This window comes from Chiloscyllium plagiosum, unplaced genomic scaffold (assembly GCF_037043375.1).
Source record: "Chiloscyllium plagiosum isolate Xiang-an unplaced genomic scaffold, Cpla_swu_hap1 HiC_scaffold_35, whole genome shotgun sequence".
NCBI lineage: Eukaryota > Metazoa > Chordata > Chondrichthyes > Orectolobiformes > Hemiscylliidae > Chiloscyllium > Chiloscyllium plagiosum.
In genome coordinates this window covers 53,599,362-53,613,603 of record NW_028270173.1, presented here as the reverse complement: position 1 = coordinate 53,613,603, position 14,242 = coordinate 53,599,362, and the positions used below count along the sequence as shown (strand labels likewise).

At 45.4% G+C, this 14,242-nt stretch overlaps 1 pseudogene; it reads left to right on the top strand.

Annotated features, from left to right (window-relative positions):
• The first annotated feature begins 681 nt into the window (after nucleotides 1-681).
• Nucleotides 682-12,172, top strand: LOC148140906 (class I histocompatibility antigen, F10 alpha chain-like; annotated as a pseudogene).
• The last annotated feature ends 2,070 nt before the right edge of the window (nucleotides 12,173-14,242 follow it).

Below are 14,242 nucleotides of genomic sequence, written 5' to 3'. Positions count from 1 at the left end.
ACACAAGGAAATTCTTCGCAGTTTTAACTCTCTGCTCTTCATCATGAGTTACCAATACTTCACAAAGTGAATTCTTGAACTCCAACAAAGTAGTCTCTCCAAGACTGTGATATGTGTCTGATTTATTTTCATGGCCTTATCCACTTCGCAATGTTACTTTGTTTGATTTTTTTCAAACTTTGACCAAGTTCTTTCGTTAGATTTTGAAATTGTTTTCTTTCAGCTTCTGGTACAAGTTCATATGAACATGAGATGGCTGTTTTTAGAATCATGGATTCATAGACTCCCTACAGTATGGGGCCAGGCCATTTGGCCCAACAAGTCCACCCCGACCCACCGAAGGGTATCCCACAAAGACCCCACACCCTGTGTCCTGCCAATGGGAGAAAGGTCAGTTTTCCCTGTGTCTGTTTCACAGCGAGTAACTCAACCTGTCTGTGTCTGATCTCCCTGGGAACTGGTGACAGAAATCTGTTCATCTCTTTATTGGATTTTTGACTGAGACTGGTTCGGCAACTTCAAGTTCAGCAAATGATCAAATTACTTTGTCGATCAGGAAATGGCATTCTGGGTAGGAAAGAATGTTTATTTTGTTAATTTTTCAGTTTGTGAACAGCAGATATTTTCCAATCACTTTTTATTCCCAATCCCTGATTGGAATAGGGAGAGTGAATTCCCAGAATGTTGCTGATCCTTCTCTCCATCTCCCTGTGTTTTTCCCGGGTCTCTCCCGGGAAGTACAGAATTCAGCTTTCCATTCTCTCCTCTCTCTCCTCTCTCTCTTCTCTCTCTCTTCTCTCTCCTTCTCTCTCCTTCTCTCTCCTTCTCTCTCTTTTTCTCTCTTTTTCTCTCTTTTTCTCTCTTTTTCTCTCTTTTTCTCTCTTTTTCTCTCTTTTTCTCTCTTCTCTCTCTCTGTGTCTGGGTGAATGTGAATCTCTTGGGGAGAGTTTGAAATGGGGGATGTTTGATCAGCCGCCTGTTATACAGCCAGCCTGATCTTTTACATATTGAAGGCAGCACAGTCTGGAAGACTGTGATGGGATTTGTGTCCAGGTTCCTAATCTAAAACCTTCTTAACAGTGCAAGGCTTGCAGCTCAGGTTAAGGTTTAGGGTGTAGGTTTGCTCGCTGAGCTGTAGGTTTGATATCCAGACGTTTCATTACCTGGCTTGGTAACATCATCAGTGGCGACCTCCAAGTGAAGCGAAGCTGTTGTCTCCTGTTTTCTATTTATATGTTTGTCCTGGATGGGGTTCCTGGGGTTTGTGGTGATGTCATTTCCTGTTCGTGATTTTTAATATTGTGGACTGAAATGGGAAAGCCCTGTTTTCCAGCAAGGATTTACAAGGATGGCTGCATGTTTTGGAAGTAAGAAATTCAATATCTTTTGTGAACCCTGTTTGTGTAGCTGTTGGTTTGAGCTGAAATATCTCCACCAAGGCTGGTATCCTGTCACCAAGTCACATGTTCATAAGATCTAGGAGCAGAATTAGGCCATTCGGCCCATCAAGTCTGCTCTGCCATTCCATCATGTCTGTTCTGCTCCTCACCCCCATTTTCCTGCCTTCTCCCCATATCCCTTCACCCCATTACCAATTAAACATCTGTCTCACTCCTCCTTAAATTTACTCACTGTCCCAGCATCCACCGCATTTTGGGGGAATGAATCCCACCGATTCACAACCCTTTGGGAGAAGTCGCTTCTCCCCAACTCTGTTTGAAATTTGCTCCCTCTCATCCTACAACCTCCCGTCCGAGGATGCCCCACAAGGGGAAGCATCCATTCCCCATCCATTTTATCCATGACTTTTATCATCTTGACAACCTCAATTTGAAGTCTCCTCATTTTTCGAAATTCCAGACAGTATCGGCCTACATTGGTCCTACCCTATCTGTTGTAAGGTTCCTGTTTCCTCGTTGCAATTTACCATCCCACCTATTTTTGGCAACCCTCCCTGTTTCAAAGTCGTGAACTTAGATTGTCAATAACTGGGGCCCAAGGACCAAACCCTGTGGCACCCCACTCGTAACCTTTTGCCATCCGGAAAAAAACCCTATTTATCCCGATTCTCTGTCTTCTGTCCATTAGCCAGTCATCTGCCCAAGATAATAAATTACCCATAATCCCATATGATCCAACTTTGTGAATTATCCTTTTGTGCGGCACCTCATCAAATCCCTGCCAAAAGTCCAGATACATTACACCTAAAGGATCCCCAGTATCCACTTTGCTTCTCACATCTTCAAAGCCATCCAGCAAATTAGTCAAACATGATTTGCCCTTCATAAACCCATGCTGACTCTGATGGACCACATTCTGACTTGCCACCTGTCCTGATATTGCTTCCTTGATAATTGATTCCATCAACAGATATTAAACTAACTGGTCTATAATTTTTTAATAAGATTAGTATTTTTCTAATCCATGGGAGCTTTTCCCATGTCGAGGGAATTTTGGAATATTGTAATGAATGGATCCATGATCTCCACCGTCACTTCCTTTAATACCCTCGGCTCTCGGCCATCTGGCCCGGGAGACTTGTCTGCCCTCAATCTTAATAGTTGGCTGAGTACCTTTTCCTGATCAATGCTGATTGTTTTACATTCTACCCTTTCTATTGCCTCTGACTCGAACCAATAAGAATGGTCCTTCACTGTGAAAACTGGGGCAAAGCATTGCTTTGGCATCTCTGCCATTTCAGTTGTCCCCACAATTAACTCTCCAGTTTCACCTTCCAAGGGACCGACATTCATATCAGCGGCTCTCTTCCCTTTTGTATACTTATAGAAGCTTTTGTTATCCTTTTTGATATTTTGTGCCAATTTTCTTTCTTCATTTACCTTAGCTCCTGTTATTAATTTTTTAGTATCCCTTTGCTTATGTTTGATAGTTTCCCAAGCTTCCAGCCTGCCACTGGCCTTTGCAATATGGTAGACCTTCATTGTTGACTTTATATTGTCCTTGACTTCCTTTTTTAGCTATGGAAGGTTTTGACCTTCTACCCCCTGCCCTCCACCCCACCTTCCCCCCACCCCGCCCCACCACAACGCTTTACCACCTTTCTTACTCACTGGGATATATTTTAGTTGTGAGGAATTTTACTAGCCCCTTAAACAACTGTCACTGCTCATCCACTCTCTTACCTTTGAGCCTTCCCGCCCAATCTACTCGAGCCAAATCTGTTCCCATGCCTCTCTCATTGCCATAAGACCATAAGACATAGGAGTGGAAGTAAGGCCGTTCGGCCCATCGAGTCCACTCCGCCATTCAATCATGGCTGATGGGCATTTCAACTCCACTTACCCGCACTCTCCCCGTAGCCCTTAATTCCTTGTGACATCAAGAATTTATCAATCTCTGCCTTGAAGACATTTAGCGTCCTGGCCTCCACTACACTCTGCAGCAATGAATTCCACAGGCCTACCACTGTCTAGCTGAAGAAATGTCTCTGCATTTCTGTTCTGAATTTACCCCCTCTAATTCTAAGGCTGTGTCCACGGGTCCTAGTCTCCTCGCCTAACGGAAACAATTTCCTAGCATCCGCCCTTTCCAAGCCATGTATTATCTTGTAAGTTTCTATTAGATCTCCCCTTAATCTTCTAAAGTCCAATGAATACAATCCCAGGATCCTCAGCCATTCCTCATATGTTAGACCTACCATTCCAGGGATTATCCATCTGAATCTCCACTGGACACACTCCAGTGCCATTATGTCCTTCCTGAGGTGTGGGGACCAAAACCGAACTCTAGGATGTAGCCCATCGGAGCCAAGAGATTTATCAATTTTAAGACCTTTTAGCTTTTCTAGCACTTTCTCTTTTGTGATGGCAACCATACTCCACTCAGTCCCCTGACTCCCTTTAATTGTTGGGATATTACTCATATCTTCCACTGTGAAGACTGACGCAAAGTACTTGTTACGTTCTCCTGCTATTTCCTTATCTCCCATCACTAGGCTTCCAGCATCAGTTTGAAATGGTCCAATGTCTACATTTGCCTGTCATTTGTTTGTTTCTTATGTATTGATTTCCTATGTTTAATTCCAGAACACGAGTGTGGACTCCATTTTCTCCCCTCAAACAGGAGTCACCCTTTATTTACAGGTACATAGCACATGACAGTGACTCAGCTAGCACGGAGCCAGCTCCTCGAGTGGACAGAACCCCTGACCCTCCTGTTTATATCTGTCAGCTGGGGCTTCCTGATAGGATGAAGTTAACAGCCACGATCAGGGAACTCATATTCGATGAGGTAAACCTGAGTGATATCATACGGATCAGTACACCAGTAAACTGGGGCTGAGGGGTGGTTTAAAGTGAAGCTGATTGGTTTGTGGCCTCATGGCCAGTTGTAATGACAGAGCTCCTCTGCCCGCCAACAGCAAGGTGATTGGTTGTCAGGGAACTGAACAGCTCAGGGCTGACAGCAAAATTGTATTGAATTTATTGCCAAAAGTACTGAGGCACAGTGAAAAGCTTTGTCTTGTGAGCAATACAGGCAGATCACAGAGTTAAGTAGCACAGGTAAGTAAATAATAGGTAAACAGCAGCAAAAGCAAAAACGCAGGTACAGGCGAATGTTAAGAGTTTGTGAATCCATTCAGTATTCTAACAACTTAGGGTCGAAATGGTTTCAAAACCAGCTGGTGCATGTGTTCCGGCTTCTGTACCTTCTCCCCGATGGTAGGGGTTGTAGAAAAACATTGCCAGGGTGGGATGGATCTTTGAGAATGCTGGCGGCCTTTCCTTGACAGCGGGCCTGGTAGATGGATTCTATAGATGGGAGGTTGACCTTTGTGATTGTCCGGGCCGACTTCACCACTCTCTGTAACCGTCTCCGATTTTGAATGGTACAGTTGCCATACCAGGTAGTGATACATCCAGATATAATGCTCTCAGTGGCGCACCTATAAACGTTGGCAGAGCGTCATGCCAAATTTCCTCAGCTGCCTGAGGAAGAAGAGACATTGTTGGGCCATTGTAACCAATGCATCCATGTGAAGAGTCCAAGAAAGCTTGTTGTGGATGACCACTCCCAGGAGCTTGACACTCTCCACTCGTTCCAGCTCTGTGCTGTTAATGTGTAGGGGGGGCATGAGTAACATCCCACCCAAAGTCAATAATGAGTTCCTTGGTTTTGCTGGCATTGAGAGCTTGGTTATTCTCAGTGCACCGTTTTTCCAGGTCTTTCATCTGTAGTCTGTATCGTCGCCATCTGAGATTTGACCGACTGTGGTGGTGTCATCAGCGAACTTGTAAATGGCATTAGTCTGGTATTTGGTGACGCAGTCATGGGTATACAACAAGTACAGTAGGGGACAGAGTACACACCCCTGGGGGGCTCCAGAATTAAGTGTTAGTGAGGATGAAATATTGTCCCCAATCTTCACTGATTATAGCCTGTGGGTCAGGAAACAGGTCAGGTTCAGAGAGTGGGGCTCAGTCTGAGATCACAAAGTTTAGTCATCAGTCTTGAAGGGATAATACTGTTTTAATTTTTTTTAGAAGTTACATCCTCAAGTGCATTTTAACAAGTGGTGTCATGTCGGCCCAGATAAAGTATTGAAGGTGTAAACTCCCTGTGTGAGAATGTCTGTGCCACAATGGTCAGAATGATTCAAATCTAAAAACGGATTTACAAACTCTTACATGGATTCATGCAGTTTTTGAGCAAAGTACAATGTAATTCTGCAAGTACAAATTCACCCACAAACTTATATGTGTATGTGTGCATGTGGGTGTGCGTGTGTGTGTGTAGGAGTGTCTGTGTGTGTCCGTCTGTGTGTGAGACATAACAAACAATCCAGGTCTTTTTCAATATATGGTTTCAGTTATATCACACTGTAAACTTTTGCTGTAAATTCTGTGTCCTACAATCTTATTCTCCACAATCACCTGATGAAGTAGCAGCTCTCCGAAAATTAGTGCTTCCAAATAAACCGATTGGACTGGAACCTGGTGTTGTGTGATTTTTAACTTTGTCCACCCCAGTCCAACACCAGTGCCTCCCAATTAATGAAGCAAACCCCAGTTCGAATACCGAATGAAATGATGTGGCACAGCTCCTGTTTAAATGACAGGGATAAATGAAGCGAAATTGGACATTTTTAACATCCAATGGCAGAACTAGGAAATTTCAACCAAATCATTGAGCAAACTTCCTCGTCTCTTGCTTTCTCCCAACAATCTCTCTCTCTTCCTTCCCACTGTTCTCTCTCTTTCTCTCTCTTTCCCCTCCCCAGTGTCTCTCTCTTCTTCCCTTCTTCTTCCCTTCTTCTTCCCTTCTTCTTTCCTTCTTTCTTTTTCTCTCTCTCCACCTAACCTCAGCCTCTTTCCCATCCCCTCCCCAATCTATTATCCAACCTTCCCCAGAGTCTCATTTCCCTCCCTGGTCTCAACCCCTCCCCCCGCTCCCCATCCCAGTTTCTTTCTGTCCTGTGTAATCTCTCTCTTCCCCCTCCTTCACAGTCTTTATCCCCTCATCAGTCCCTTTGCTCCTCCCAATCCCTTTCCCTCCCCTGCAATATCTTTGCCTTCTACGCCTGCCTCTCGCCCTTCTCGATCTGTAACCCCTCCCATTCTATTCTTCCAGGTCCCAGTCTCTTTTGTCCTCATCCCAATGCTCTCTCTTCACCTCTGACCTTCCTTATCTCATTTCCAAACCCTCCACATTCTCTCCTCACTCCTCAGTGTCCCTCCTCCATGCTGTACAGTCTCTCTTCCTCATTTCCCAGTTCCTCCGCAGTGTGTCTCTCTCTCCCCCATCCCCAGTATTTATTTTCCAATGCTTGTCTCCGTCCCTCGTCTGTCTCCGTCCCTCGTCTGTCTCCGTCCCTCGTCTGTCTCCGTCCCTCGTCTGTCTCTGTCCCTCCCCAGTCTTGCTCTCTTAATCCCCCAAGTCTCTCTTCCTCGCCCCCACCAGCCACATTCTGTTTTGTTTGCTAGTTCCTCTCCCTCCCAGTTTCCCTTCCAGTGCTTGTTCTGCAGTTTGATAACCAGCTCCTCGAACTGTTTATATTACAGAGACTAACTCATGAACAATAAAATATACAATTGTCTCAGGAGAACAAGATTTCCCTAAAATCACTGTTGTTGCGATGGTCAACGGAATACAAACAGGTTACTTTGACAGTGATACCCGTCGCTGTGTCCCTAGGCAGCAGTTCCTGGCTGATTCACTCAGTGTGAAATTCTGGGATGATGCTACAGATCAGGCGATCACACACACCGGGCTGGCAAAGGGGAATCTGAAATCGATCATGAAAAGGACAAACCAGACTTCAGGTAAAATCTCACCGTCAATTGTCCACATTATCCCCCAGGTCACTCCACTCAGTCCATCCCCCAGCACTGACCCCTGGGTCTGTCCACTCAGTCCATCTCCCAGCACTGACCCCTGGGTCTGTCCACTCAGTCCATCTCCCAGCACTGACCCCTGGGTCACTCCACTCAGTCTATCCCCCAGCACTGACCTTGGAATGTAAAGTGAAATGAGGACTGTCAACTAATTCTGCAACTTTAACATTAGATTGGAACCCTTTCCCCTCTGATCAGACTGTGACCCTCATCCCCTATTTCCATCTGATATTTGATCCCCTTTCCCTCTGATCAGACAGTGTGTGATTATCTATTATTTATTGATGATTGATCCCTGTCTGGTCACTGACAGGAATTCACCCTCTCCAATGGATACATTCTGTTGAGGTCAGTGAAGATGGCTCTGTGAAGAGATCGATGAGATTTGGATTTGATGGAAAGGACCACATTAGTTTAGAGCCAGACAGAATGAGATGGGTTGCCGCAAATCACTTTGCAGTGATCAATAAAGAGAAATGGAATTCGGATCAATCCTGGAACTACTATTGGGAATCATATCTGCAAAAAACATCTGTTGAACATTTAAACAGATATCTGGAAGTTGGAAAGGAATATTTCACAAGGAAAGGTATATATTTCAGTTTTGTTCCATGTTCGGATCTAACCTCACTGATCTATGAAACCGTTCTCCCATTCCATTCAGTGTCTGTCTATTGTTTGTGGTTTCACCCTTTCCCATCACAGTTCAGCCTGAAGTGTTCATCTCCAGGAGGGAGCCCAGTCGTCAGGAAAAGCCGCTCACTCTCTCCTGCCTGGTCACTGGGTTTGATCCTGTAGACATCGAGGTGACCTGGCTAAGGAATGGAGAGGTCATGTCTGAGACCCAATCCTCGGGGGTTCGACCGAACCACGATGGGACCCATCAGATCCAGAAAGAGATTGAGATCAATGCTGGGGATGAGGAGCAATATTCCTGTCACATTGAACACAGCAGCCTGGCAGAGAGCAAGCTCTATCAGTGGGGTAAGGGACTGGAGAGTGTGTGTGTGTGTGTGTGTGTGTGTGCCTGTGTCTGTGTGCCTATGTCTGTGTCTGTGTCTGTGTGTGTGTGTGTGTGTGTATATATATACATGTGACAGATGAAACTATTTAGAGGACACTTTTTCACTTCCTTGTTTGCAACTACCCACCTTGTTCTCTGCGTTGATATGTCATGTTGGTCTCAGTTGCGTTAAAGATTTCAATTCTAAGTTTGAAAGGGTTTCCGAATCCCAAACTTCCAGCACCTTTTGGGGATTCCAGATTCCCACAGCCCTGTTATTGGTGAAGTACTCATCGATTTCACTCCGGAATAATCTCTCCAGAATTACAAGAAGATTTGCTTGTATTCCAGGCTTCAGCACCAGACATGGGCCCAGATTGTCCAGCAGACAGACAGTCAGAGACTGGACACACCTTGAGAAAGGAGGGTCTGGACCCCTCAGAATTCCTGACTCACTGAATAGGATTTGTCTGGGAAGTTTCAAACCGTACCCGGAACCCTCTGGAAAGATCTCAGGTTCTGAGGTTAGGGATTGGAAGCTTCTTTAACTCCGAGTGTGATGATGCTGTCACTTTAAAAGGTTGTTGGTGTCCTAGTTTTTGTTTTGAAGAGAGGTTGTAAGGCAGAGGCACCAAACTCGCTGCTGATGATGACTGAGGTAAACAAGTTGTGAGGTCTTGAAGTTTTTTTTTAAACTGGAACAATAGAAGCAGTCTGAATGGGCGTGGCCAGCTCTCACAGATCCAGATTTCTCAGTTTGGTTTTTATCAGTTACGTCAGAAGCCTTTGGGGTCTCAAAAGAGTTGGCAGGTTCAGTGAATGTCACCTGGCTACTACTGTCTGCATTTTTTTCTTGATATTGTTTCTCCAGGATTTGAGAACTGCATGTAAGAATCTGTGTCTGAATTTACCTTTTTGCCAAGGTGTTTATAGGATGTTACAATATTGCAACAGTTAATTAGTAATAGGTACTATGTTCAGTTACATTTTTCAATCGTTAAGTTATTCAAAATTCCTTTTTCTTTTGTTTGTATTTTAATTACAGCGTTTAAATAAATTGTGTTTTGCTTAACATTGAGTTGTTTGAACACTTGCATTGCATCCGGAACACTGCACTTCCCATCCAGTTTTAAAAGAAGAAGCAGTTCAGATCTCGACTCCCTTCTTCAGATATTTTGAGGGGTCCTGGTGTGGTCCCTAACACCAGAGAACTAGAAAACCGACCATCTCCAAACGTACTGCTGATCCCTCCATTCACACACTGACGAGGATATCTGGTCAGCGGGGAAAGTTGGACAGAACACGCACACTTGTTGTGTGACTCTTTAACTCTTTGACTCCATCCCCTCAAACCTATGACCCGATACTCTGCAACCATTACTTGACCTCTCCCCAGCACCAACACCAGCTCACCGCCTCCAGACGTCTGTCAGACTCGCAGTGCATCACCCTGGACAGACAACTGGGACACAACACAGAACTCCACAACTGGATCCCTAACAAGGCCCCCTCACCAACCCACTGTGGCACCCAAACCCCATTCCATTGGTACTCAACATCCCCAACACTCACCAGTGAGTTCCCAAACTGCCCCTTGCCCAACCACTGAGGAAGTGTCTTTCTGGGAGACCGAACTACACCCCTCCAACCATTCACTCACTCCTTCACCTCACCCAAGGCCGATCTTGCCCACCAGCACTAGTAAGGACAGGACACAGAGATATTGGGGAGAATGGGAACTGAACTGTCTGGGGAGGTAACCCCCAGGACAGGCACAACACGATGTTTATACCCCTATCAATGGGATCCTTGGTGACTTCACTGGAGAGTGAAATCGGGAGAGGGTCAAACCCGCATTTCAACCAATCCCAACAATTCCCAACAGCTCGGAGCAGTTATAATTGTTCCCAATCAACACAGAGTTAGAAATAAATCCAGGAACAGAGAGAATACTGATATATTTCCAATGTGTTTCAGAAAATCTGAAAAGCAATTGGCTGCATTCCCAACTTGGAAGTCTCATTGCATCAATGGTCATTCTATTGGCTGTTATTGTCGGGATAGTCGGAATAATCATCTGGAAATGGTCACGGAGAGGTAAGAATCAGAGAGAGGGGAATGTGGAACTGAGGGGACTGGGTGAGTGTGGGGGAGTCTCCAGTACTGGGAGTACAGGGCACTGTGGGGAATGGAACTGATTGAATTCCCACACACAGATCCACACGTATAAACACGTCTCGTTCCCTGTCTGATCTTCCTTTATGTGATCAGCCCAGACCAGGTCTAATATTTATCATTAGACCCACTGCACCCAATCAGATCCTCACTGACTGAATATTAATGGAATGGAAGGGATTTTCTGCATCTCCATTAAGTGTAAGGATGGACGGGAGTATGGGGATGAGGATTTCTGACACAATCCCTGTAAACTTTCCTTCCTGCCTTGTTTGGGCACCATCTCCTTGATAAATTTTGAAGCTCTTTCTCCCTTAATGAGTTTGTGCAGCTTTGGATGACTTATTACTTTGATTTGACCCTCGGCGTGTGACTCTGATACCGATCATGTTATTCCAGGCATTTGGTTTGTCTCCAGTACCACCGTATTTTTAATGTTTTGGAATGATCTCTCTGCCCCCTTTAATGGGATTCTGGATCATCCCTTCTCTTGTTATCCAGCTGTTGACACTTTCCTCCCACCATCTGACATTTGTGATCACCTGCAGAGACTCCACTCACCCCATTTGGATGATCTTTTGATCTCTCTGCCCATTGATCTCCCTGCTGATAAATTCGGTGTCTGTGAGCTTCTCTCTCACTTCACCTGAGGAAGGGGCTACGCTCAGAAAGCTTGTGATTTCAAACAAACCTGTTGGACTGTAACTTGGGACCGTGTGTGATTTCTGACTGTGTTCACACGAGTCCAATACCAACACCCCAACATCAATCTCCATTCCCTCACACTTGTTGTGTTCTCACTCTCTGAGAATGGACTATTCCCCATCCTAATGGACATTTATTTTGTTTCTACAGATTCACCAAATGGGACCTACACAACAGCTCCCAGTAAGTGGCTGAGGGGACAGAGTGTTGGGAATGATGGATAAGGTAATGGGAGGTGTAGAGTAGGTTCCCTACAGTGTGGAAACAGACCCTTCAGGCCAACAAGTCCACACAGACCCTCCAAAGGGTAACCCAACCAGACCCATTCCGCAACCCTATATTTACCCCTGACGAACACACCTAACACTATGGGCAATGTAGCATGGCCAATTCACCTGACCTGCACACCTTTGGATTGTGGGCAGAAACCGGAGCACCCGGAGGAAACCCACACAGACACGGGGAGAGTGTGCAAACTCCGCACAGTAACCCGAGGTGGGAATTGTACCCGGGTCCCTGGTGCTGTGAGGCAACAGTGCTAACCACTGAGCCATCCGTGCTGACCCTATGAGAGTGTAGAGTTATATTTGCCAGGGTGTTGCTCAGGGTGATGGGTCCGTCTCCTCACAATGCTGTTTCTCAGCCAACACTCTCTTATCGTCCTGTTTCTCTACTCCATGTCCCCAGTGTCTCTCCTTCGAACTGTCACCCTCCATTCTCTTCCCCCACTGCCCCTCCCTCCACTCACTCACCCTTAATTCCCACTGGGGGGTGATCGGAGAGTCTGGTTAGTTAGTGCTGAGGGTGATTAAATCCTGGGTCCAGTGAGTGATAGAGAATATCTCACACTGTCTCATTTTATATTTGATATAACTTCTCACATTCTGTTTTTATTTTCTCAGCTTCTGATATCTCTGGTGCAGCTTCTTCATGATTCGGTAAGTGACATGTCAACTTTTCTCTGACTGAAATTTATTAGATTTAGATTCTCTCGATTTATTTGGAACATTTTCACATCCCTCCTGACCCTGTCCCACCCTCCCATACACTGTTAAACCCTGTCAGACTAATTCCCCTCCCCTCCCCACCCTGAAGTGATTGCCTCCTGTCTGTCCATTCCTGACCTTGTGGGTTTCCTGGGCCCCACTACAGGACATTCCCGGAGCCTCATTGCAGAATAACGGACTGCTCCTGTTCCAGTGTGAACATGGACACCATTGTCTATCCTACCATGTCACAGCAGACACACAGAATTACAGCTCATTGTTCACACTCAATTCCTTCAGGACTGAGATCAATTTTTCTGGGAATGTGTTTCCACAGATTGAGCAGTGGATCCCAGATCCCCAGGTTTGGATCCTGGTTCTTCAAGTGAGACCTTCTCAAGTCGTGTTTCCATCCCGTCTCAGAAATGTGAGCAGTGCCACCGTCAGAGGGATCTTCACAGATGGTTCCTCCCTCACACTTTCTCATCCTCACTGTCTTCAGTGGGTCACTGATTGACCTGAAATGAAGCAACGTCCTGAGGGAACTCGGAGACAGTTTTTATATTAAAAGAAATTGATTTTGCATCTGACGTTAAGAAATTTCAAATGTTATGCAAATTTCTGTACATAAATATCAGTTTTACATATTCTAATTCTTAGATAAATATATAAATATTATAAATCTGAGTTATTGTTGAATACTAAAATCTATCACTACTTATCACCATTGTTTAACTACAATCACCAATATGTGTCATTTGTAATCATTAAAAGTTATTTATTGCCTTATTGATTGTGATATTTTTATTTATGATTTCACAAGAACGATTATATTCATTTACACAGCAGCAGCTTGTGGCAGTTGCTGAGTTCAATTTGGGTGGCACGGTGGCACACTGGTTAACACTGCTGCCTCACAGCGCCAGAGACCCGGGTTCAATTCCTGCCTCAGGCGACTGTCTATGCAGAGTTTGCACATTCTTCCTGTGTCTGCTTGGGTTTCCTCCCACAGTCCAAAAATGAGCAGGTTAGGTCAATGGGCCATACTAAATTGCCCGTAGTGTTAGGTGGAGGGGTAAATGTAGGGGAATGCGTCTGGATGGGTGGCGGGTCGGTGTGGACTTGTTGGGCTGAAGTCCTGTTTCCGCACTGTAAGTAATGTAATCTAATCTAATCAGTGTGAACTGGGGAGTTAAAACCATATCCATCTGCCTCTATTGTAAAATCCAAATCCCAGATGATAACTCCATACTCGTCAACACAATCAGGGAAAGTCCATTCCCAGAGAGTGGGAACACGCAAGTGTGAGGGAATGGAGATTGTGTCAGAACCTGATGGAGATTCTGGACATCGCTTCCATTCCATCGATATTCCCTGAGGATGTGAGTGTGTGTGTGTGTGGTGGGTTTGATGACCAACATCAGACTTGTACTAAAGGACATAGCTGCTAGACTGGGTCTGCAGCAGGTGGTGAGGGAACCAACAAGAGGGAAAAACATACTTGATTCCATCTTTCCAATCTGGCAGCTGCAGGTACAAATGTCCATGACAGTCTCAGTGAGAGTGACCATCGCACTGTCCTTGTGGAGGCAAAGTCCCACTGTCACATTGGGAATAACCTCCATCGTATTGTGTGGCACTATCACTGTGTTAAATGGAACAGACTTGGATCAGATCTAGCAGCTCAGCCTGGGTATCCATGAGGCACTGTGGGCCACCAACAGCAGCAGAACCATACTCCAGCACAATCTGTAACCTCATGGCCTGGCATAGCCCCCACTGAACCATTAACACCAAGCCAGCGGATTAACCCTGGTTCAATGGGGAGTGCTGGAGGGCATGCCAGGAGCAGCACCAGACATACCTGAAGATGAGGTGTCAACCTGGTGAAGCCACCAAACAGGATGACTTGCATGTCACACAACATAAGCTGAAAGTGACAGACAGAGCTAAGCGATCCCACAACCAACAGATCCGATCTCAGCTCTGCAGTCCTGCCACATCCAGCCAACTCACTG